The sequence below is a fragment of the Eriocheir sinensis genome, chromosome 22, assembly GCF_024679095.1.
Source record: "Eriocheir sinensis breed Jianghai 21 chromosome 22, ASM2467909v1, whole genome shotgun sequence".
In the NCBI taxonomy this organism is placed as follows: Eukaryota; Metazoa; Arthropoda; class Malacostraca; order Decapoda; family Varunidae; genus Eriocheir; species Eriocheir sinensis.
Window position 1 is genome coordinate 19966101 of NC_066530.1, and position 22709 is coordinate 19988809.

At 46.4% G+C, this 22709-nt stretch overlaps 1 protein-coding gene and 1 long non-coding RNA gene across 2 annotated transcripts in view; one reads left to right on the forward strand and one right to left on the reverse strand.

The window, feature by feature from the left end:
* The window catches only part of LOC127002240 (cubilin-like), a 143322-nt gene that overhangs the window by 100922 nt on the left and 19691 nt on the right, over positions 1 to 22709 (forward strand). The window lies entirely within an intron of this gene.
* The window catches only part of LOC127002242 (uncharacterized), a 58019-nt gene that overhangs the window by 20393 nt on the left and 14917 nt on the right, over positions 1 to 22709 (reverse strand). Inside the window, exon 2 of the long non-coding RNA XR_007755908.1 lies at positions 14415 to 14463. This is a non-coding gene — a long non-coding RNA (uncharacterized LOC127002242). The remainder of the gene's footprint in view (positions 1 to 14414; positions 14464 to 22709) is intronic.

A 22709-nucleotide genomic window follows, 5' to 3' on the forward strand; every position in this document is an offset into this window, starting at 1 on the left:
GATCCTTATAAAAACATCTTTCTGTCTCTCTCTGCCTCTTACGGCGTTTCTGTCCGTCTCTAGCACCCCAGAACCCTTATAGAACCCCTCCCTTTCGATACGTTCTCCTACAGACCTTCCCCTTCATTCCTACCCTTCCCAGCATCCCAGATCCTTATAAAAACATCTTCCTGTCTATTTCTGCCTCTTACGGCGTTTCTGTCCGTCTCCAGCACCCCAGAACCCTTATAGAACCACCTCCTTTTCCATTAGAGCCTTTCCTATCCTTCCCCAGCATCCCACTCTCCTCCGTACCTTCCCCTTCACTCCCATCCTTCCTAAAGCATCCCTGAATCCATCTAACATCCCATAAGCCTCTGGGTCCCCTGCCGTCGCCCTCCTGTATGTCGCTATAAAAGGACAGCTCGAGGCGGGGTAGGTGCGAGGGGGATCCTGTGTTATGTGTATGTGGTCGCTAGCATAAATAGAAAGGAGAGAGAAGGAAGGGGTAGGCAGGGGAAGGAAGGGGTAGGCAGGGGAAGGCAGGGGAAAGCAGGAGAAGGCAGGGGAAGGAAGGGGACAGCTTTAGGCGGGGTAGGGGCAAGGGGGCGGCCGTGTGTAGGGAGGGGTTAGCGCAGAGCTCCGCCACTACTAATGAGAAGCGTGTAAATAAACAGATACAAAAGCCAGCCTGAGGACGGGCCGTTGAGGCGCCGGAGAGGAAGGAAGGCGGGCGGAAAGACCAGGCAGGGAAGCGCTTGAAAGAATGGAGAAATTAAGAGGGGAAAAAAGAGGTGGCGGAGGAAGAGAAGTAGGAGGAGGAGGAGGAAGAGACATGGAAATAAGTGTTTCGTGGAAGAATGGAAAAATGAGAAGATCGGAGAGAAGAGAGGAAGAAAGGAGAGGAGAGGGAGACAGGGATGCGCTTGAAAGAATGGAGAAATTAAGAGGGAGAGGAGCAGGAGGAGGAGGAGGAGGAAGGGAAGTGCTTGCGTGAAAGGGAGGAATGAGGAGACAGGAGAGATGGAAAAGGAAGAGAAGGGAATAGGAATAGAAAGGGGATGAACAGTAGAAAGGGAGAAATTGAGAGGAGAGGGAGAGGAGGAGAAGAACGCAAAGGAATACACAGGAAGAACAAACAACAGAAGAAAAGGGGGAAAAAGGAGGAGGAGGAGGAAGAAGAGGAGGAATAGGAAGAGGGGACAAGTCAAATACAGAGGAAGGGTCAAACTACCACCAGGGTCATGAAACTACCCCTTGGAAATGCCCACAACCCTACGAAAGCCTTGTGAAAGAAGAGGAAGGAGGAGGAGGAGGAAGAGGAAGAGGAAGAAGAAGAGGGACTGTTTTGTGACACTAGTGAGAGTTTTACACGACCTCTCCATCTTGAACAGGAAAAAAAACTCCCATGAATGCCAAGTTAATCTTCTCTGTGGCCTTGGGAAAGAGTTGTGATGGGAGCCCTAGACGTTTAAAAAATCTGACCTATAGGACGCCATATAGCTCGGTCCCACACACACCTTCGTCAAGCGCCTACTCCGTGATGGGCGCGGCGGGGCGTAACTCAGCTTTAATCCACGTTAATTAGAGCGAATAGAATTACCTTGTTGGATTAGCGCCACAGGTATGGTTCGTAGGAGACTGGGCACCACCACCACCACCACCAATGTCATCACCTCTAGCGGAAAATCTAGTTCTATAAAGTCTTCTGTTATTCTGTGGTGGAGTGGTTAGCGTCCCTACCTACGAATTTGCTGGCCCAAGTTCGAATCCTAGTACTCTCTCTCTCTCTCTCTCTCTCTCTCTCTCTCTCTCTCTCTCTCTCTCTCTCTCTCTCTCTCTCTCTCTCTCTCTCTCTCTCTCTCTCTCTCTCTCTCTCTCTCTCTCTCTCTCTCTCTCTCTCTCTCTCTCTCTCTCTTATATTTTTTTTAACTCCTTACTTTCTTCCCTCGTATCTTCCTTCCTTCCTTCCTTCATCTTTTTATCTACTCTCCCTCTCCCTCTCCTTCTCTCTCTCCCTCTTGCAGACTCCTTATGTTCTTATGTTTCTCTCTCTTTCCCTCTCCCTCTCTCCCTCTCTCTCTCTCTCTCCCTCCCTCTCTCACTTCAACAAATCTATCCTGCCTTTCTTTCTAGCATTTCCCGGTCACTCAGCACTCAGCACTCAGCACTCCCCTCGCTGTGCTCTGTCCCTTCCTTCCTTCCATCCATACGCCTTTCATTTTTAGATTCCCGTATCCCAGGTAACAGTTTCCACCTCTCTCTCTCACTCTCACTCACTCTCACTCTCTCTTGCTCTCTTTCTCTCTCTCTCACGCGCTGTCTCTGTCGCTGTCTCTCTGTCTCTCCCTCTTCCTCTCCCTCTCTCTCTCTCTCTCTCTCTCTCTCTCTCTCTCTCTCTCTCTCTCTCTCTCCCCTAGCATCTCCTTTCCCTTCATCTCTATCTATCTCTACTTATTCAACCCTTCTTCTACCTCTCTCTACTTCTCTTTCAAATCCCTCCTTCTCCCTCCCTCCCTCTCTCTCATCTCCGGCCCTCCCAGCATCCAACTCCACTCGTCTACTATTCAACCCCTCTTCTTCTACCTCTCTCTACCTCTCTTTCAAATCCCTCCTTCTCCCTTCCTCCCTTTCTCATCTCCCGCCCCCCCAGCATCCAACTCCATTCGTCTACTATTCAACCCTTCTTCTACCTCTCATTCAAATCCCTCCTTCTCCCTCCCTCTCCCTCTCTCTCTCATCTCCCGCCCTCCCAGCATCCAACTCAAATCCAGCTTCGCATTGAACCCTCCGTTGACAGATTTAAAACCTTTTTGCGCATCCCGGCTCCAGTTTCCCTTTGATTAAACACCCAGGCAGAAAAAAAGGGTAAAAAAAAAAAAGGCTTAAAAAAAAAGAAGGAAGGAAAAAAATGTTACAGGGCTTGAAAACGAGGGATACTTTTTTAGGGATTTTTTGGGGCAAGGGGAAAAATGTTAGTGAAGGGGAAAAAAGTATTAGAGAGAGAGAGAGAGAAGGGAAAAAAGTGTTAGTGACGTAAACTGGAGTGACTTATTCTATTAGTGTGTGTGTGTGTGTGTGTGTGTGTGTGTGTGTGTGTGTGTGTGTGTCTACCACCACCATCATCACCCCAACCACCACCACCATCACCACCACCACCACCAACGTAACCTCCACCATCATCAAGACACTGATCCTCCTCCTCCTCCTCCTTCCCCATGATTAATGTGTCTACCAAAACTATTTATATTTCACGCTCCAAATCTTTTACCCTCCTCCTCTTCCTCCTCCTCCTCCTCCTCCCCCTCCTCCGCCTTCTCTTCCTCCTCATTCTAGGTATTGCACTGGAACCATTTAATCTCAGTGGTTCAAGGAGGAGGAGGAGGAGGAGGAGGAAGAGGAGGAGGATGAAGAGGAAGGAGGACAAAGATAAGTGCTTACGCCACAGAATGGAAGAAAGACGCAGAAATGAAGTGAGAGAGAGGGAGAGAGAGAGAGAGAGAGAGAGAGAGAGAGAGAGAGAGAGAGAGAGAGAGAGAGAGAGCGTATACCATTAGGGAAGAGAAGTGAACGCCCGCTGTGTGAAGGGATCTGCAAACACACACGAACGCACAAACACACACACGAACACACACACACACACACACACACACACACACACACACACACACACACACTCCCTTCCTAGTCAGATCTCTATATTTAACTCTCTCTCTCTCTCTCTCTCTCTCTCTCTCTCTCTCTCTCTCTCTCTCTCTCTCTCTCTCTCTCTCTCTCTCTCTCTCTCTCTCTCTCTCTCCATTCCTGGCAGTCCTAACGTGTAAGGAAAGAATGTAAGACTATCTCATCCTCCTCCTCCTCCTCCTCCTCCTCCTCCTCCTCCTCCTCCTCCTCCTCCTCCTTCCTTGTTGTTGTCCTTCTCTCTCCTCCATTTCTATAACATTTCCTTTACTTTGTTCTCCTCTCCTCCTCCTCCTCCTCCTCCTCCTCCTCCTCCTCCTCCTCCTCCTCCTCTTCCTTCCTTGTTGTTGTCCTCCTCTCTCCTCCATTTCTATAACATTTCCTTTACTTTGTTCTCCTCCTCCTCCTCCTCCTCCTCCTCTTCCTCCTCCTCCTCCTCTCCTCTGTTGTCCTCCTCTCTCCTCCATTTCTATAACATTTCCTTTACTTTGTTCTCCTCCTCCTCCTCCTCCTCTTCCTCCTCCTCTTCCTCCTCCTCTACTATCTACCCTTTCCTGTTTCCTGTTCCTCCAAATAATCATCAAATCAAGGAGGAGGAAGAGGAGGAGGAAGAGGAGGAAGAGGAGGAGGAAGAGGAGGAGGAGGAGGGAAGAAAAAGCTGAAGGTGCGAAAATACTAATTGGAAACATTTCAATTTATCGGCAGTAAAAATATTTGATTTATTTTAGGAGAAATAAATAAAAAAAATGGTGTCAGCGTATTGAGGGTGTGTGTGTGTGTGTGTGTGTGTGTGTGTGTGTGTGTGTGTGTGTGTGTGTGTGTGTGTGTGTGTGACAGTCAATTCCACACGTCAGTACATTAATAGAACGAGTGTGTGTGTGTGTGTGTGTGTGTGTGTGTGTGTGTGTGTGTGTGTGTGTGTGTGATCGAGCGAAGTGGTCTCTCGGGGCCATGCAAATCCAATAATTCATGTCTGTTTGTCTGTGTGTCTGTCAGTCTGTCTGTCAGTCTGTCGTAGTCCATCTGCCTCTCTCTCTCCCCCACTTCCTCTCTCTCTCTGTATTGGTCTGTCTCTCTTTCAGCTTCTCTATTTGTTTATCTGTCTGTCTGTCTGTCTGTCTGTCTGTCTCTCCGAATCCAAAAGACATTCTCTGTCTCTGTCTCACTCTATCTATATGTCTCTTACCCGCAAAATATCCACGTCTGTCTATTTCTGTTTTCCTTGTAATATTGATGTCTATTTTGCCTCTGTCTGTCTCTCTGTCTGTCTGTCTGTCTATCCGAAATGCTGTTCCTTGTCTATTATTTGGAGGAATATATTTGTCATTTCCACCTCAATGCTCTTCCCTCTCCCTCTTTCCTCCTCTTTCTCCTCCTCCTCTTCCTCTCTACTTCATTCTCATCTTCTCGTTTTATATATTTTCGCTTTGTTCCCCTTCCCTTTCCTACTCTCTCTCTCTCTCTCTCTCTCTCTCTCTCTCTCTCTCTCTCTCTCTCTCTCTCTCTCTCTCTCTCTCTCTCTCTCTCTCTCTCTCTCTCTCTCAATATTCAATCTTTCAATCTTTTGGGTAAAGTAAGGTAAGGTAAGGTTAGGTAAGGTCAGGTCAGGTCAGGTAAGGTAAGGTAAGGTAAGGTAAGGTAAGGTTAGGTTAGGTTCGGTAGGGTTGATCGGGTTCTCATGCAACATTGAGTGATTTCCAGCGGTGAAGTTGAGGGTAGTTGAGCCGTGTGCATGTGTGTGTGCGTGCGTGTGCGTGTGCGTGTGCGTGTGTGTGTGTGTGTGTGTTCCAGCCTCTATAGCGAAGTAAATTGTGCTTTCTATACCCACAAAAGCTGTATGTGTGTGTGTGTGTGTGTGTGTGTGTGTGTGTGTGTGTGTGTGTGTGTGTGTGTGTGTGTGTGTGTGCAGAGAGCGTATAACGAACATATCTATAAAGCAATGTGTGTGTGTGTGTGTGTGTGTGTGTGTGTGTGTTAATGAACAGGTGTACACAGCGTTTCCGAACAAGACCTCGCCGTGCAAAACATTACTATTCCGTTATTGGATTTACGGTAATTGAGAGAGAGAGAGAGAGAGAGAGAGATTCCTCACTCATATTAATTAACAACTTGACCGTTTGCTCTCTCTCTCTCTCTCTCTCTCTCTCTCTCTCTCTCTCTCTCTCTCTCTCTCTCTCTCTCTCTCACACACACACACACACACACACACACACACACACACACACGACCTTACTGCTGGGTACAATTTGAATCATGAGAGAGAGAGAGAGAGAGAGAGAGAGAGAGAGCAGGTGTGTCATGATTCAGCACGTCAGGTATACGCGTACGTGACATGGAGGAGGAGGAGGAGGAGGAGGAGGAGGAGGTATAGGAGGAGGAGGAGGTGGAGGAGGAAGAGGAGGAGGAGGAGGAGGCAGAGCAGGAGGAAGTATATTTTGTTGTAATTTAAAAAGTTTGTCTCGGTATGAATATTATTATTATTATTATTATTATTATTATTATTATTATTATTATTATTATTATTATTAACTTTACACTTTTTATCTCCAACTATATTCTCTCTCTCTCTCTCTCTCTCTCTCTCTCTCTCTCTCTCTCTCTCTCTCTCTCTCTCTCTCTCTCTCTCTCTCTCTCTCTGTGTGTGTGTGTGTGTGTGTGTGTGTGTGTGTGTGTGTGTGTGTTCTTACCTGTATAATCAAGGTAAAGCAAACTCAAGGTAACAACAAACACACACACAAAAAAACATTCATTAAAAAAATCATACATTTAAACTCTCTCTCTCTCTCTCTCTCTCTCTCTCTCTCTCTCTCTCTCTCTCTCTCTCTCTCTCTCTCTCTCTCTCTCTCTCTCTCTCCAAGAAACTTTCCCTGTAAACAATAATAGTAATGACGATGATGAGCTAATAAACAAAAGCTATTACCCCTGAAACAAAGCACTCGGGGCCAGATTCATTTCCATAGTAATTATACGAACCATTTAATTTAACGTTGGCCTGAGTGTGTGTGTGTGTTTGTGTGCGGGGGGAAGGGGGGAAGGGGGGGGGTTGTGTGTGTGTAGGAGTGTGTGTGTGGGGGGGGGGGGGGGGTTATGTGTGTGTGTGTGGTGTGTGTGGTGTGTGTGTGTGTGTGTGTGTGTAAGGAAAAGTAAGGTAAGAAAAGTTAAAGAGGAAGGTAAAGAAGGGAAGAAAGGAAGGGGAGGGAAGGGAAGGGAACGGAAGGGAAGGGAAAGGTAAGAGGGAAAGATGGATAAATGTTCGTTTCGGGAGGAGGAGGAGGAGGACCAAAGAGGAGAAGAAGAATTCCGAAAACAGCATAGGAAGGAATAGTTTGAGTTTTTTAAATGAGAAGAACCTGGTACCGAACCCCGGCCACCAGTCAGCCAGTCAGCCAGCAAAGCAATCTCAAAATCCTTCAAGAAACACACACACACACACACACACACACACACACACACACACACACACACACACACACACACACACACACACACACACACACACACACACACATAAGTTAACCATATAAAAAATAATAATAATAACAAGCCTCTAAAATATATACCTTATCTGGATCAGTGTGACGAAGATGAGCATCGAGGTAACGCACAACTTAGTACATGCCCTAAACTTTACCTTCAAGCCTATTAGAACTATTTATATTGTGTTGATTACGAGCGTTTAATCAATCAACAATATTTTTTTTTTCTGGGGCAGTGTAACGGAGAAGAGCTTAGAGGCCACGCGCAGCTTAGTACATGCCCTAAACTTTACCTTCAAGCCTATTAGAACTACTTATATTCTGTTGGTTACGAGCGTTTAATCAACAATATTTACTTTTTATGGCTCAGTGTTACGGAGAGGAGCATCAAGTCCACGCGCAGCTTACCATACGTCCGTCAAGCTTATTAGCGTCATATATATCCAGTTGATTAAAGCCGTTTAATCACATATTGCTCAACTCATGCCTATAAATTACCGCGCTGCTTCACCTGATGCTAATAACAGGTGTATATCACGCTGATTAAACCCTCTAATCACCCCTTGTTTAATAGACCGTGTACGGGCATCACAAAGGGTTAATTAGGGTCTTAGCACACCTGAGTGGATTTGTGTTTACCTGGGCTGCCTTCCTTACACTCATTAAGTCTTTAATCTCCTAAGTTTAATCCGTATGTTGTATTAACTTGGCGCATTAGCAGGAGTAATATCTTAGTATAATTAACTAACTAATGGCCTATACTCCCGACGGTCTTCCCTAGCAAGCCCCCACGCAGCTGCCCTAGCCATCTTAAGTCATTCCCGGCAGGATCGGTCGCCTTACCCCCGTCATGAGTTACGTGGGCGTCCCCTTGGCCTCCACTCGGGGTTGTCTCGTACAGAAACAACCCAGTGAGCAGCATCGACGTCCGGGAGGCGCGCCACGTGTCCATATAGCCGGGGTTAGCGTTCACGGACTAAGCTGGTAACAGGCCTCGATTCAGTGGCTGGTTCAACACGTCTTCATTACAGCGATGCCCCGTGACCCTACGAAGGCACTTGGCACCAAAGTCATCGGCACGGCTTTCCAGGTCTCTGTTTAGTGTCCATGTCTCACAGCCACAGAGTAAGGCAGTGTCCATGTCTTACGGCCACAGAGTAAGGCCGTGTCCATGTCTCACAGCCACAGAGTAAGGCAGTGTCCATGTCTCACAGCCACAGAGTAAGGCAGTGTCCATGTCTCACAGCCACAGAGTAAGGCAGTGTTCATGTCTCACAGCCACAGAGTAAGGCAGTGTCCATGTCTCACAGCCACAGAGTAAGGCAGTGTCCATGTCTCACAGCCACAGAGTGAGGCAGTGTCCATGTCTCACAGCCACAGAGTAAGGCAGCGTCCATGTCTCACAGCCACAGAGTAAGGCAGTGTCCATGTCTCACAGCCACAGAGTAAGGCAGTGTTCATGTCTCACAGCCACAGAGTAAGGCAGTGTTCATGTCTCACAGCCACAGAGTAAGGCAGTGTCCATGTCTCACAGCCACAGAGTAAGGCAGTGTTCATGTCTCACAGCCACAGAGTAAGGCAGTGTCCATGTCTCACAGCCACAGAGTAAGGCAGTGTTCATGTCTCACAGCCACAGAGTAAGGCAGCGTCCATGTCTCACAGCCACAGAGTAAGGCAGTGTCCATGTCTCACAGCCACAGAGTAAGGCAGTGTCCATGTCTCACAGCCACAGAGTAAGGCAGTGTCCATGTCTCACAGCCACAGAGTAAGGCAGTGTCCATGTCTCACAGCCACAGAGTAAGGCAGTGTTCATGTCTCACAGCCACAGAGTAAGGCAGTGTCCATGTCTCACAGCCACAGAGTAAGGCAGTGTCCATGTCTCACAGCCACAGAGTAAGGCAGTGTCCATGTCTCCCAGCCACAGAGTAAGGCAGTGTCCATGTCTCCCAGCCACAGAGTAAGGCAGTGTCCATGTCTCACAGCCACAGAGTAAGGCAGTGTCCATGTCTCCCAGCCACAGAGTAAGGCAGTGTCCATGTCTCACAGCCACAGAGTAAGGCAGTGTCCATGTCTCACAGCCACAGAGTAAGGCAGTGTCCATGTCTCCCAGCCACAGAGTAAGGCAGTGTCCATGTCTCACAGCCACAGAGTAAGGCAGTGTTCATGTCTCACAGCCACAGAGTAAGGCAGTGTCCATGTCTCACAGCCACAGAGTAAGGCAGTGTCCATGTCTCACAGCCACAGAGTAAGGCAGTGTCCATGTCTCACAGCCACAGAGTAAGGCAGCGTCCATGTCTCACAGCCACAGAGTAAGGCAGTGTCCATGTCTCACAGCCACAGAGTAAGGCAGTGTCCATGTCTCACAGCCACAGAGTAAGGCAGCGTCCATGTCTCACAGCCACAGAGTGAGGCAGTGTCCATGTCTCACAGCCACAGAGTAAGGCAGTGTCCATGTCTCACAGCCACAGAGTAAGGCAGTGTCCATGTCTCCCAGCCACAGAGTAAGGCAGTGTCCATGTCTTACGGCCACAGCATAAGACAGGGAGCACAAGGACTTAAGATTCGAATATTTCTATCTTAATATTTTTCTATCTTACTTTAGCAGAATCTTAAAACAACTGCACGTCTTAAAAGCATTCCAGCAGGTAGATACACAAGCAGGCAATTCAGCAGGCCAGGCAATCGAGCAGGCAAACAGCAGGCAGGTAAGCAGGCAGGTGAAGGCTCTACGTGTTACCCTTTAGAGAGAGGAAGAGAGAGAGAGAGGGGGGGGCGGAAGGGGGCGCACCTCCCCCGCACGAGGCGCATAAAGAGGAACACCAGAACAGTGGACTCGAGGTGGTGGTGGTGGTGGTGGTGGTGGTGATGGTGGTGGTGGTGGAAGGACAGAAGAGGTAGAGGGAAAGGATGAGGAGATGGAGAAGGAGAAGAAAAAGAAGAAGAAAAAGAAGAAGAACAAGAACAAGAAGAAAGAAGAAGAAGAAAGAGGGAAGAAAGAAGAAGAAAAGGAGGAGATGATGGCAGTGGTAAGTTGAGGAGTTAATTGAGGAAGAAGAGGAGGAAGAAGGAGGAGGAGAAGGAAGAAGTTAGGAAGAAAGAAAGTAATGAGAGGAGAAGAGGAGGAGAAGGTGGTGGTTATAGTAATTGGAAGTTGGGGTATTGAAAAGAGAGGAGGAGGAGGAGGAGGAGGAGGAGGAGGAAGAGGAGAGGAAGAAGGAGAAGAATAACCTACATCTTCTATCTTAATATAACCTCTACACAACTCCTCCTCCTCCTCCTCCTCCTCCTTCTCCAGGCCTAACCTAACCTAACCTAACCTTAACATATACCCCAAACACCACCACCTCCTTCTCCTCCTCTGTCTCTCCACCTCTCTCTCCTTCTCCTCCTCATCCTCCTCTCCTCCCTGTCTCTCCACCTCTCTCTCTCTCCTCCTTCCCAAACACCACCTCCTTCTCCTCTTCCTCTGTCTCTCCACCTCTCTCTCCTTCTCCTCCTCATCCTCCTCTCCTCCCTGTCTCTCCACCTCTCACTCTCCTCCTCCTCCTTCTAACCTAACCTAACCTAACCTAACCACACCTTAACATATACCCCAAACACCACCACCTCCTCTCTCTCCCTCTCTCTCCACCTCTCTCGCTCCTCCTCCTCCTCCTCCTCCTCCCTCCCCTGTCTCTCCACCTCTCTCTCTCCTTCTCCTCCTCTCCCTACCTTCTCCGTGTCCCCAAATGCCAGACATACCAGATGGAGGCAGCAGCAGCGGGTTGGGCCTTTGACTTAAAACTTCTCCCTCCGAACGTCCCTCTCGCCGGCGAATTTCGGGGACTTGGAAATCGATGTAGTTGGGGACAGGACGAAGCGAGACGAGGAAGAGGAGGAGGACGAGGAGGAAGAGGAGGGGGGGTAGAAGGTTAGAGGAAGGTATAGGAAAGGAAAGGGAGGATAGGGAAGGGTTGGAAAGGTAGGGAAAGGTAAAGTAGAGGAGGGTGAAGGAGGAGGGTAGGAGGAGGATAGAGGAAGGGAAAGGTAGGGAAGGGATGGAAGAGAAGAGAAGAGAAGGGAAGGGAAGGGAAAGGAAGGGGAGAGAAAGGGAAGAGAGATGGGAAAGGGACAAGCAGACAAAGGAAAGGTTAGGAGGGGAAAGAAAGAAAGGGAGGTAAATAATGGAAGGGAAGGGAAGGGAAGGGAAGAGGTAAGAGAAGGGTAAATATGAGTGCTTGCTAGGGAGGAGTAGATTAGGGAAAGGTAAGGTAAGGTAAGGCAGTGGAAGGGAGGGAATTAAATAATGGAAGGGAAGGGAGGGAAAGATAAGGTAAGATAAGGTAATGGAGGGAAGGGAGATAAATAATGGAAGGGAAGGGAAAGGAAAGGTAAGGTAAGGTAAGGGAATGGAAGGAAGGGAGATAAATAATGGAAGGGAAGGGAAAGGTAAGGTAAGGTAAGGTAAGGTAAGGTAAGGTAAGGCAATGGAAGGTAGGGTAAGATAAGGTAAGGTAAGGCAATGGAAGGAAGGGAAAGGTAAGGTAAGGGAAGGGAAGGTAAGATAAGGGAAGGGAAGGGAAGGTAAGGTAAGGTAAGGTAAGGTAAGGCAATGGAAGGTAGGGTAAGATAAGGTAAGGTAAGGCAATGGAAGGAAGGGAAAGGTAAGGTAAGGTAAGGTAAGGTAAGGCAATGGAAGGTAAGGTAAGGTAAGGTAAGGTAAGGCAATGGAAGGTAGGGTAAGGTAAGGTAAGGCAATGGAAGGGAGGGAGGTAAATAATGTAAGGTAAGGTAAGGGAAGGTAAGAGCTATGAGGTGGGTAAATATGCGTGCTTGCCCATCAACCGCGCGTTCCTGTGGCCAAGACGGCTTGATCAAACAGCCCACACTCAACCTGCCTCTCAGCCTCCTCCTCCTCCTCCTCCTCCTCCTCCTCCTCCTCCTCCTCCTCCTCCTCCTCTTCTTCCTCCTCTTAGCTCCAACCCTTTAGCCTTCCTTGTCCTCCTCTTCCTGATCTTTATTCTTCTTAGTCTTTTATATTATGTTGCTCCTCTTCTTCTTCTTCTTCCTCCTCCTCCTCCTCCTCCTCCTCCTCCTCCTCCTCCTCCTCCTCTTGCTTTACCTTCTCTTCCTCCTTCTTCTCTTACCTCCAACCTTTCTGCCTCCTCTTTTTTCTAACCACCACTTCCTCCTCCTTCTCCTCCACTTCCTCCTCCTCCTCCTCCTCCTCCTCCTCCTCCTCCTCTTCCTGTTGTCGTCACCGCCCTGCAACATTTTCGTGCCTTTTCCTCCCCGGTGAAGGCTGCAGACGCCGGGCAGGCAGCGGACGGTCAGGAATTCCGTCAGCCCTCAACCTCTCCGGGAAAGGCTCTTCACGAAAAAACACTATTATTTTTTAACGTTTTTGACTCTTGGTGGGGCCTGATGGTCGGCCCCGGCTTGTTGTGGCGCAGGCAAGTGTTTATAGTGGCGCCATCTTGCTTGGGTCATGCTGCACCCCGGATCACGTCTTTCATTCTCGTTTTAGGGAGAGAATCTAGAGCCCGGGTTGATGGGCGGTCTTCAGGACAGCACCAGGGTAGTCTTGGGTCATTCGGTGGTGAATTTATTTTATACTATATTTTATCATTTCTGTGTACGTATTTATAACAGTATATTCTTTTACATTTCTTTATCTTCTATCTTCTTTTTCTTATTTCAATGTATGTATATGTGTTTATGCGAACCAGTATCCTCCTGTACGCCGCGCCCTCACGCTAACCTCTCAGCCACCGCCTCCATTTTTCTTACACGGCGCCGGGAAAAAAGTCACAATAGAAACCGTCCCTATATACACTTCAAGCCGGCCGAGAGAGCGAAGGAACATCACAAGGGCATTTCAGGACACGGACGAGAGAGAGGGAGAGCGCCGTCCTTTACTCTTACCTACGCCCTACCTCCTACGTCTTCCTCTACCCTACAACCTGCACCTTACATCTTAGCCAACCGGGAGGGCTACAGACCAACACAACCAATAGCCAGGACGTAAGCAAGGCCAGAGGGAGGGGTGGAATCAAGGCGAGGCAAGGCAAGGAGAGGCAAGAGGCAGGCGTCCACCACCTGCCGCGCCTTACCAGCTGTGCCTCGCCCTGTCAGCTGTGAGGCCAAGTTTGGGAGCCGCTGTTTCCGGCCATCATTTCACGAGTATAGGAAGGGAGGGAAGGAGGACCCAGAGCCTACACAAGCCTGCCAGTGTACATAGGAATAGATTTACATGGCTGTACGAATACACGAATACGTGTATGTTTAGACGAAATAACAGAAACGAGAATAGGAAGGAGGGGAAGAAGGAACTATAGCTGACACAAACCTTCACTTTAGTACATAGGAATAGATTTACATGGATATATGAATACACGAATACGTTTATGTATAGACAAAATAACAGAAACGAGAATAGAAAGGAGGGGAAGAAGGAACTATAGCTGACACAAGCCTTCCCTTAAAAAAAGTCCCCTTTCACAGGAGCGGTTTCTGCCGCTCCGGCACATGCCGGAGCGGTAGCCGCATGGCACCTGGACATCCACGGTCAAGTGCGGTTTCTGCCGCAACCGGTTCTGTATCTCCTTCAGTCATATTTGTAATCTTCTCTTGAGGGATCCCACAGACAAGGCCGTCTTTCAATCTCGGAGAGCAGCAGTTCCGTGTCATGATAATTTAGATTAGCCATAACCCTGAAATATAAATGCAGATGTTTGTTGTACAGAGGTATACAGAATTAATATGTAAGACATTTACATTTTCAATATACATTAATGGAAAGTTCATAAGATGGAAAATATAGTACATACCAGCTTTTCCAATGATGCAGACAAAGTGGTCGTGTGCCCTTCCTCCCAGTGTTGACAGACAACTATCCCTCGCCGCACCCGGCAAACACCGCATGTGTGAAGGCGCCCATAGCAACACATGACCACCGAAACCGCTGTGCGGCATTTCTGCCGCTGCGGTCTTGCTGGCAGTACGGCAGGGTGCGGCTACAGGAGCGGCAAGACTGACGCTCTGGCCTCGTGTGAACGCACCCATAAAAGTCAATGTAAAGCTAAGCCGTCCGGGATGTGCCAGAACGAAAAAAAACGCTCGTGTGAAAGGGGCCTAAGTACATAGGAATAGGTTTACATGGCTATACGAATACAAAATGAGAGAAAGAAAACAATGAAAGGTTAAAGGGAGACTGAATATAAATAGACACATACAGACACGGTTTTGTAAGTTAGTAAAGAGAAATAAAGAAACAAACAAAAAATGTGCTGATTTGACCTTACCTTCACACAGCCAGACACAGAGACAGACACAGCGACATCCGTGCCTGCAAATAGAAAAACAAACACATTAACAGAAACAGACACACACCGATAGAGACAGAGACAAACGGAGAGACAGACAGACAAAATATAAAACTGGAAAAGAGAAAAAAAAGTGACATGTGTTTTGATATTAAGAAAACACAGAGACAGAGACAGGCAGAGACAGAGAGAGGCAGAGAGACTGACAGACAGAGACAAAGAAAGAGACAGACAGACAAAATAGAAAACCTGGAAAAGACAAAAAAAAAGGTGACGTATGTTTTGAAATTAAGGAAAGACAGAGAGAAAGAGAAAAACAAAGACAGAAAAAGACAGACAGACAGAGACAGCGAGACAGCGAAACAGAGAAACAGACTGAATATTAAACCAAAAGAAAAAGTAAGACGCATGTTTTTGAAATGACGACAACGAGAACGAGAATGAGAAGGCAAGGCAAGGCAAGGCAAGAATATTGAAAGCTGAGTCCAATTTACTTAACAAGGCGCCTCGATGCTTCCCTTCGGAGGCTGCGAGGCTCGGAGAGGAGACAGATCATCGCTTCTCAGACTGACGGCGAAGGAAAATATAAAAGAAGGAAATAATGGCGAAGATAAGACGGTGAGGAACATGAATGACGATGAAAATACCATATGTAAGGTTATATTTAGAAAGCTGCCGCCCTGATAAAGAGTGGTATAGAGGTATAGAGGATAAGAAAAGAGATAGATAAAGAAGGAAATATAAAGGAAGATAAAAAGGGAGATTGAAGAGTAAACAGAATATGTTAGAAGTTACTGAAACGAAATTAGAAGGTCGTGAATGATATATATATATATATATATATATATATATATATATATATATATATATATGCATAGAGAGAGAGAGAGAGAGAGAGAGAGAGAGAGAGAGAGAGAGAGAGAGAGAGAGAGAGAGAGAGAGAGAGAGAGAGAGAGAGAGAGAGAGAGAGAGAGAGAGAGAGAGAGAGAGAGAGAGAGAGAGAGAGAGAGAGAGAGAGAGAAAAATACGAATGAGAAAAATGAAAAGAATAAGAAGAATGAGAGAGAGAGAGAGATACAGACAGACACAAACAGACAGACAGGCAGATAGACAGAGAGAGAGACAGACAGACAGACAGAGAGAGTTTTCCAGGTCACGGGTCGAGTGGCTAGCAAGCGTTCATGCAAGGGACGGAAGTGACGATTGGAATAAAAACCAAAATAGAAAAAAGATTGGAACTAAATAAAAAAGCTGAACGTTAGACTAAAAAGTACCACACTGCACTTTGCCTCGGCGCTCAGCTCCGACACACATACACAAACACACATACAAACACACACACCACTTCCCTACTCTACATACTAACTTAAAACCGCAAAAATAGACAAATATTGGCCTTTTAACGAAGAAAATAACACACACACACACACACACACACACACACACACACACACACACACACACACACACACACACACACCACAGCCCCCCCCCCCTCCCCCCGCCCAGTCTTCAGGTGAGGGCGGTGTCAGACTTTACACACAACGGCCCAATCTAATTACCTGGGCTAACGAAGGGCGTCCCGCAGGGCTTTCGTCCCCTCGAGAGCTCGACCGCGAAACTCCAAAACTAAAAAGCCCGAATTCTTCAAAGCCTCAGTCCGCCTCGGTTCGCCTGGTTCTATCCCTTTTATTCTTGATGTCAACTCTAATACGGTAGCATGTTTTGTTTCCCTTATCGTCTACTGGTTGTTTCATTCGAAGTCTTGTGAGTCTGGCTGTCTGTTTCAATTATGTCCTTCCCTCTCTATCCCTCTCTCCATCTGCCTATCTATCTATCTATCTTTTATTCTCGATCTCAACCCCAATAGCATGTTTTGTTTCATTAATCCTCTATTGGGTGTTTCATTCGAGGTCTTGTGAGTCTGGCTGTCTGTTTCAATTCTCTCCTTTTTCTCTCTATCTCTCTCTCTATCTGCCTATCTATCTATCTATCTTTTATTCTTGATGTCAACTCTAATAGCATGTTTTGTTTCATTAATCCTCTATTGGCTGTTTCATTTGTAGTTTTGTGAGTCTGGCTGTCTGTTTCAATTCTCTCCTTTTTCTCTCTATCTCTCTCTCTATCTGCCTATCTATCTATCAATCTTTTATTCTTGATGTCAACTCTAATAGCATGTTTTGTTTCATTAATCCTCCATTGGGCGTTACATTCGTGGTCTTGTGAGTCTGGCTGTCTGTTTCAATTCTCTTCTTTCCTCTCTATCCCTCTCTCCATCTGCCTATCTATCCATCTATCTTTTATTCTTGATGTCCCGTTTCATGTTTCCTGTCAACTCCAATAGCATGTTTTGTTTCATTAATCCTCTATTGGGTGTTACATTCGAGGTTTTGTGAGTCTGGCTGTCTATTTCGACTCTCTTTTTTCTCTCTATCTCTCTCCATCTGCCTATCAACCTATCTCTCTATATCCATCTTATGAACTTGGATCGGAGAGGAGGTGAAAAATAATCCAAACTTGTAATAAAACTTCGCAATTCATTATGTTCCTTGAAGGGGAGACAACGCTAACTTGGGCCAGGTAAGAAAATGTGTAAAAATAATATACGTGGGACGGGAAAGTTAACAAATGGGGAAGCAGACATATAGACAGACAGGTAAAGAGGTGATGCATTTAACTTACGAATGAACTAGGTGGTTAAGGAAGGAAGGAAGGAAGGAAGGAACCGACTAACGAAGGATAAAAGAGAAAGAAGGTAGGAAAGAAGGAAGGAAGGAAGGAAGAAGTAGAGAGAAATAAAAAAGAAAGAAAGATAAAGAGAAGGAAAGAATGAATGATTGAGTGAATGAATGGATGAATGAGAGATAGAAAAAAAAATAGGAAAGGAAGAAAGAAAGAAGGAAAACTAAAAAAAAGACCAAATCGGAAGACGTTGAAAATGAAAAGACGAGAAATAAATAAAGAAAAAGAAGATAGAAAAAAAGAAAGAAAGAAGGAAAGAGAGAGAGAAGGTCAAGTATTCAGACGAAGGGGAAGAACTCAATAATAGACAAATGTATAAGAATGCGCAAGAAAGAACAAAGGCAAAATAGAGATAATAAAAGCGATAATTAGAGAGAAGGGAGAGGAACATTAGAATCAAGGAGAGCGATGAAGGGAGGAAGAGGACAAAGAATAAAGAAGAAGAAGAAGAAAGGAAAATTAAGAGAAAAAGGAAGAAAGGAAGCGAAAAAAAGGAGAAATTTGGGGAAGGAGAAGAAGAAGAAGAAGAAGAGGAAAAGGAAGAAGAAAGAGAAATAAAAGGAAAAGAAGAAGAAAAAGAAGAAGAGGAAGAAGAAGAAGAAGAAGAAAGGAATGATAATAAAATAAAGCAATTAAAAAAAGATGTAAGAGAGAGAGAGAGAGAGAGAGAGAGAGAGAGAGAGAGAGAGAGAGAGAGAGAGAGAGAGAGAGAGAGAGAGAGAGAGAGAGAGAGAGAGAGAGAGAGAGAGAGAGAGAACGCCACCTACATATGCAGTTGGTCCTGGCATTCATGTTTGCTTTAGGTTCAAAGAATAAAGAGGTGGTGGAGGAGGAGGAGGAGGAGGAGGAGGAGGAGGAGGGGAAGCGTGTAATAGAAAGCCCGCTGACTTACAACGAGACCAATTGATTTAGTTCGTCGTCCCTTCAACAAACCTCCGCCGATGGGAAACTGGGGCGAGGAGGAGGAGGAGGAGGAGGAGAGGAGGAGGAGGAGGAGGAGGAGGAGGAGGAGGAGGAGGAGGAGGAGGAGGAGGAGGAGAGTACACACACACGCCTTTTTCTCCTTCCCAGAAATATCATCAAATATAAATGCGAAACACGCCATCTCTCTCTCTCTCTCTCTCTCTCGCTCTCCTCTTTCACCTCCTCCTCATCCTCCACTTCCTTCACATCTTTCAAAATCCCCCGAAAGCGAATCCAATCCTTTTATTTTTCCCTCACTCAGAGGAAGAGAGGATCAGAACCTTTGTAATATTCCTCCATCTCAAACAGTCTCCCGAAAAGAACAAAGGATCGAGACGAGGGAAGGGAAGAAGGGAAGGGAGAGATAGAAGGTGGTTGGATCTCACTTAGAAGGGGATCGGAAACGTCTTGGAGAGTGAGTGAAAAAAAATGGAAATTGAAAAGGGGGACCATAATAAAACCTTCCATTAGTAATATTACCGACGTGAACTAAGATTTTAAAATGACCCCCCAAGTTTGACCTCTCCTTTTGTGCTGGTCCCTCTAAATAACAGGGGGCGCGTTGCTGCACTCACTCACTCGCCGTCCATCCCAAGTCTCTCCCGGTAGGATCGATCGACTTGCCCCAACCATGAACTCCGTGGGCGTCTCTTTGGTATCCTCCTCCTCTTCCTCCTCCTGCTCTTCCTCCTTCTCCTCTTCCTCCTCCTCCTCCATAGAAATACGACTCAAAATATAAGTTAGACCCCCCAAAAAGTGATAATGCATTGTAGAAACGCAAACAGAAATGGAGAACACGAAAAGGAAGAAAACGAAGAAGAGAAAGGAAGAGGAAGAAAATATAGAAAAAAAGAAGAAGAAGAAGACTAAAAAAAGGACGAGAAGAGGAAAAAGGAGGTATAGGAAAACAAATATCAATCAAACGAAGTAGAAAACAAAGAAGAAGAAGAAGAAGAAGAAGAAGAAGATTACGATTCCCAAGACCCAGACCAAGAATCATAAGAAGCAAGATCCATCAGGCAAATTAACCTTCCTCTTCTTCCTCCTCCTCCTCCTCCTCCTCCTCCTCCTCCTCCTTCTCCTCCTCCTCCTCCTCTTCCTTTCATCTTCTTACATAAAGGAGGAAGAGGAAAATTATTAATGATTTCTAAAGAGGTGGAAAAATAAATGAGAGGAGAGAAAGAGAAAGAAAGAAAGAGAGAAAGAAAGAATGACAGAAAGAAAAGTAAAGAAAGAAAGAAAGAAAGAAAGAAAGAAAGAAAGAAAGAAAGAAAGAAAAATATTATACGTGAGAAAATGAAGGAAAAGAGAAGGAAAAAAGGAAGGAAAATATTACAGAGAAAAAAAGGAGAAAAGGAAAACAGAGAAACATTTAATGAAAAACAAACACACACACACACACACACACACACACACACACACACACACACACACAGATACAGCCCTCCCTGCCATCTACTTCACTACCAACTCCTCCTCCTCCTCCTCCTCCTCCTCCTCCTCCTCCTCCTCCTCCTCCTCCTTACAGTTTCATCAGACCGCTTCAAGTTTCATCATTAACGTAAACTTTCATAATTTCACTTCCTTGGCTCGGAAACTCAACCCCCTTCAACCCAACCAACCTCAACCAACTTCAACCAACTTCAACCAACCTCAAATAACCCTTAACACCCCCACCAACAGGACAACCTGACCACCTAACCTTCTTTCCATACCCCACCGCCACAACCCCATCTCAACCAATTTCAACCAACCTCAAACAACCCTTACAACTTCCACCAACAGCACAACGTTACCACCAAATCTTTTTTACCTAACCTACCACCACAACTTCATCTCAACCAACTTCAGCCAACCTCAAATAACCCTTACCACCTTCACCAACCGGACAACCTAACCCCCTAACCTTCTTTACCTACCCCACCACAACAACCCCATCTCAACCAACTTCAACCAACCTCCAAATAACCTCAACCAACCTCCACCACAACCCTAATGCCCACCACAACCCCAAGCAGCCATAACCAACACCTACCAACCATAGCCAAGTCCTAAAAACCCCAACGTAACCTCATCAACCAACTTCAACCAGCTCCCAAACAACCATTCACCCCGCTCCAATGTACACCACCAACCTCATCCAACTCCTCTCAACCGCCAACCTCACCACAACCCAAACATCACCAAATTCAACCAAGCTTTACCTTCTTCACACGTTCTCAACCCAATATCAACCTAAACACTGACTAACTCTTAAACCAACAGAAGTAGTAGTAGTAGTAGTAGTAGTAGTAGTAGGAGGAGGAGGAGGAGGAGGAGAAGGTGAATACATTGAATGGAATGAATAGGATGGATTGGAAACGTCGAGGTGTTGATTGGGTGCGAGTATTAGAAGAGGAAGAGAAGGAGGAGGAGGAGGAGGAGGAGGAGGAGGAGGAGGATTCAATATGGTTCCCCGATCACATCCCGTCTCCCTTCTATGGCCTCCTATATCACTGTGTCTTCCTCCTCCTCCTCCTCCTCCTCCTCTTCCTCCTTTTCCTCTTTTCCTCTATTTGTTTCTGTTTTGTTCTTCTTCTCCTTCTTATTTCTCTTCCTCCTCTTCTTCCTTTTCCTCCTCCTACTCCTCTTTCTCTTCGTCCCTCTCCTCCTCCTCCCTCTCCTCCTCTTCGGCCTTTTCCTTCATCTTCCATCCTTCCTCCTCCTCCTCCTCCTCCTCATCTAATGAACACAGAAGCCATACAATTACACATCCACACATTCTTCCTTCCCTTCTCTCTCTCTCTCTCTCTCTCTCTTATTGTTGTTGTTGTTTTTGTTGTTGTTTTTGTTGTTGTTGTTGTTGCTATTGCCATTCCAAGTAACATCAAATCAAAGCCTCTGAGAGAGAGAGAGAGAGAGAGAGAGAGAGAGAGAGAGAGAGAGAGAGAGAGAGAGAGAGAGAGAGAGAGAGAGAGAGAGAGAGAGAGAGAGAGAGAGAGAGAGAGAGAGAGAGAGAGAGAGAGAGAGAGAGAGAGAGAGAGAGAGAGAGAGAGAGAATGCGAAAAGAATTCCAACTTTGGCAAACACTACAACAATCTTCTATAAGTGTGTATGTGTGTGTGTGTGTGTGTGTGTGTGTGTGTGTGTGTGTGTGTGTGTGTGTGTGTGTGTGTGTGTGTGTGTGTGTGTGCGTGTGTGTGTGAATGAAAGAGAGAAGGAAGGATGGAAGAAGGAAAAATGAAGGAAGGAAGGAAGAGAGAGAGAGAGAGAGAGAGAGAGAGAGAGAGAGAGAGAGAGAGAGAGAGAGAGAGAGAGAGAGAGAGAGAGAGAGAGAGAGAGAATCGCATGAACCTGATTATCTCTAGGATTGTGTAAACAGGCAATACTATACTTTCTCTTCTTCTTGTGTAAACTTTCTTCTTTCTCTTCTCTCGTGATTGGCTCTCGCTTCATCTCATCTCGCGAGACAAATGACGTAATACATTAGAGAGAGAGAGAGAGAGAGAGAGAGAGAGAGAGAGAGAGAGAGAGAGAGAGAGAGAGAGAGAGAGAGAGAGAGAGAGAGAGAGAGAGAGAGAGAGAGAGAGAGAGAGAGAGAGAGAGAGAGAGAGAGAAGAATAGGGAAAATTATAAATAGTCCACTTCCTCCTCCTCCTCCTCCTCCAACTCTCCTTTAAGCTTATTCCAATATTTCATTTTCCTCCTCGTCCTCCTCCTCCTCCTCCTCCTCCTCTCTTACCACAACCACCTTTACCTCTTTCCCCTCCTCCTCCTCCTCCTCCTCTTCTTCCTCCTCTTCTCCTTTAAACTTATTCCAATATTTCAATTTCCTCATAGTGGTCTTCCTCCTCCTACTCCTCCTCCTCCTCCTCCTCCTCCTCCTCCTCCTCCTCCTCCTCCTCCTCCTCCTCCCCATGAACTTCACTCCTGTGGACGGCGCGTGGAATGGCTTCAAGAACAAACTCCTGGAGGTAGAGAGAACAACTGTTCCCATGAAGACAAGGAGAACAAATAATGCCACAAGCCCACCATGGATGACTACCCAATTTCGACGGGCGATTAACTTAAAGAAGAGAAAATACAACTTGCTGAAGGAAAACGGCACTGACGAGGCACGCGAACAGTACCATCAAAGCCTCAGAGCTTGCAGAACTCTCAATCACCTGCGTAAACGCGACTATGAAAAGCAAATTGCACGCGAAGCCAAGTCCAACCCGAAAAAGTTCTTCACGTATATAAGAACCAAAAAGAAGGCAAAAAGCAATATCGGTACCCTAAAAGATGAAAGTGACGTAATAACACAGGACAGCAGGCAAATGGTCGAAATCCTAAACAGAAACTTCGCGTCTGTGTTCACGGTCGAGGATATCCAGTCTGTACCCGAGAGCCCTACCCCACCGATGGGAATCACTCCCCTAGAAATTGGCCCAATCGACGAACGGGATGTGAAAAAGTACCTAGACAAACTCGAGACAAACAAGTCCACTGGACACGACGACTTGTCACCCAGGCTGCTCGAGGAACTCAAGCAGCAAATCCTCAAGCCACTCACCGCCATCTACAATCTGTCTCTACAACAAAA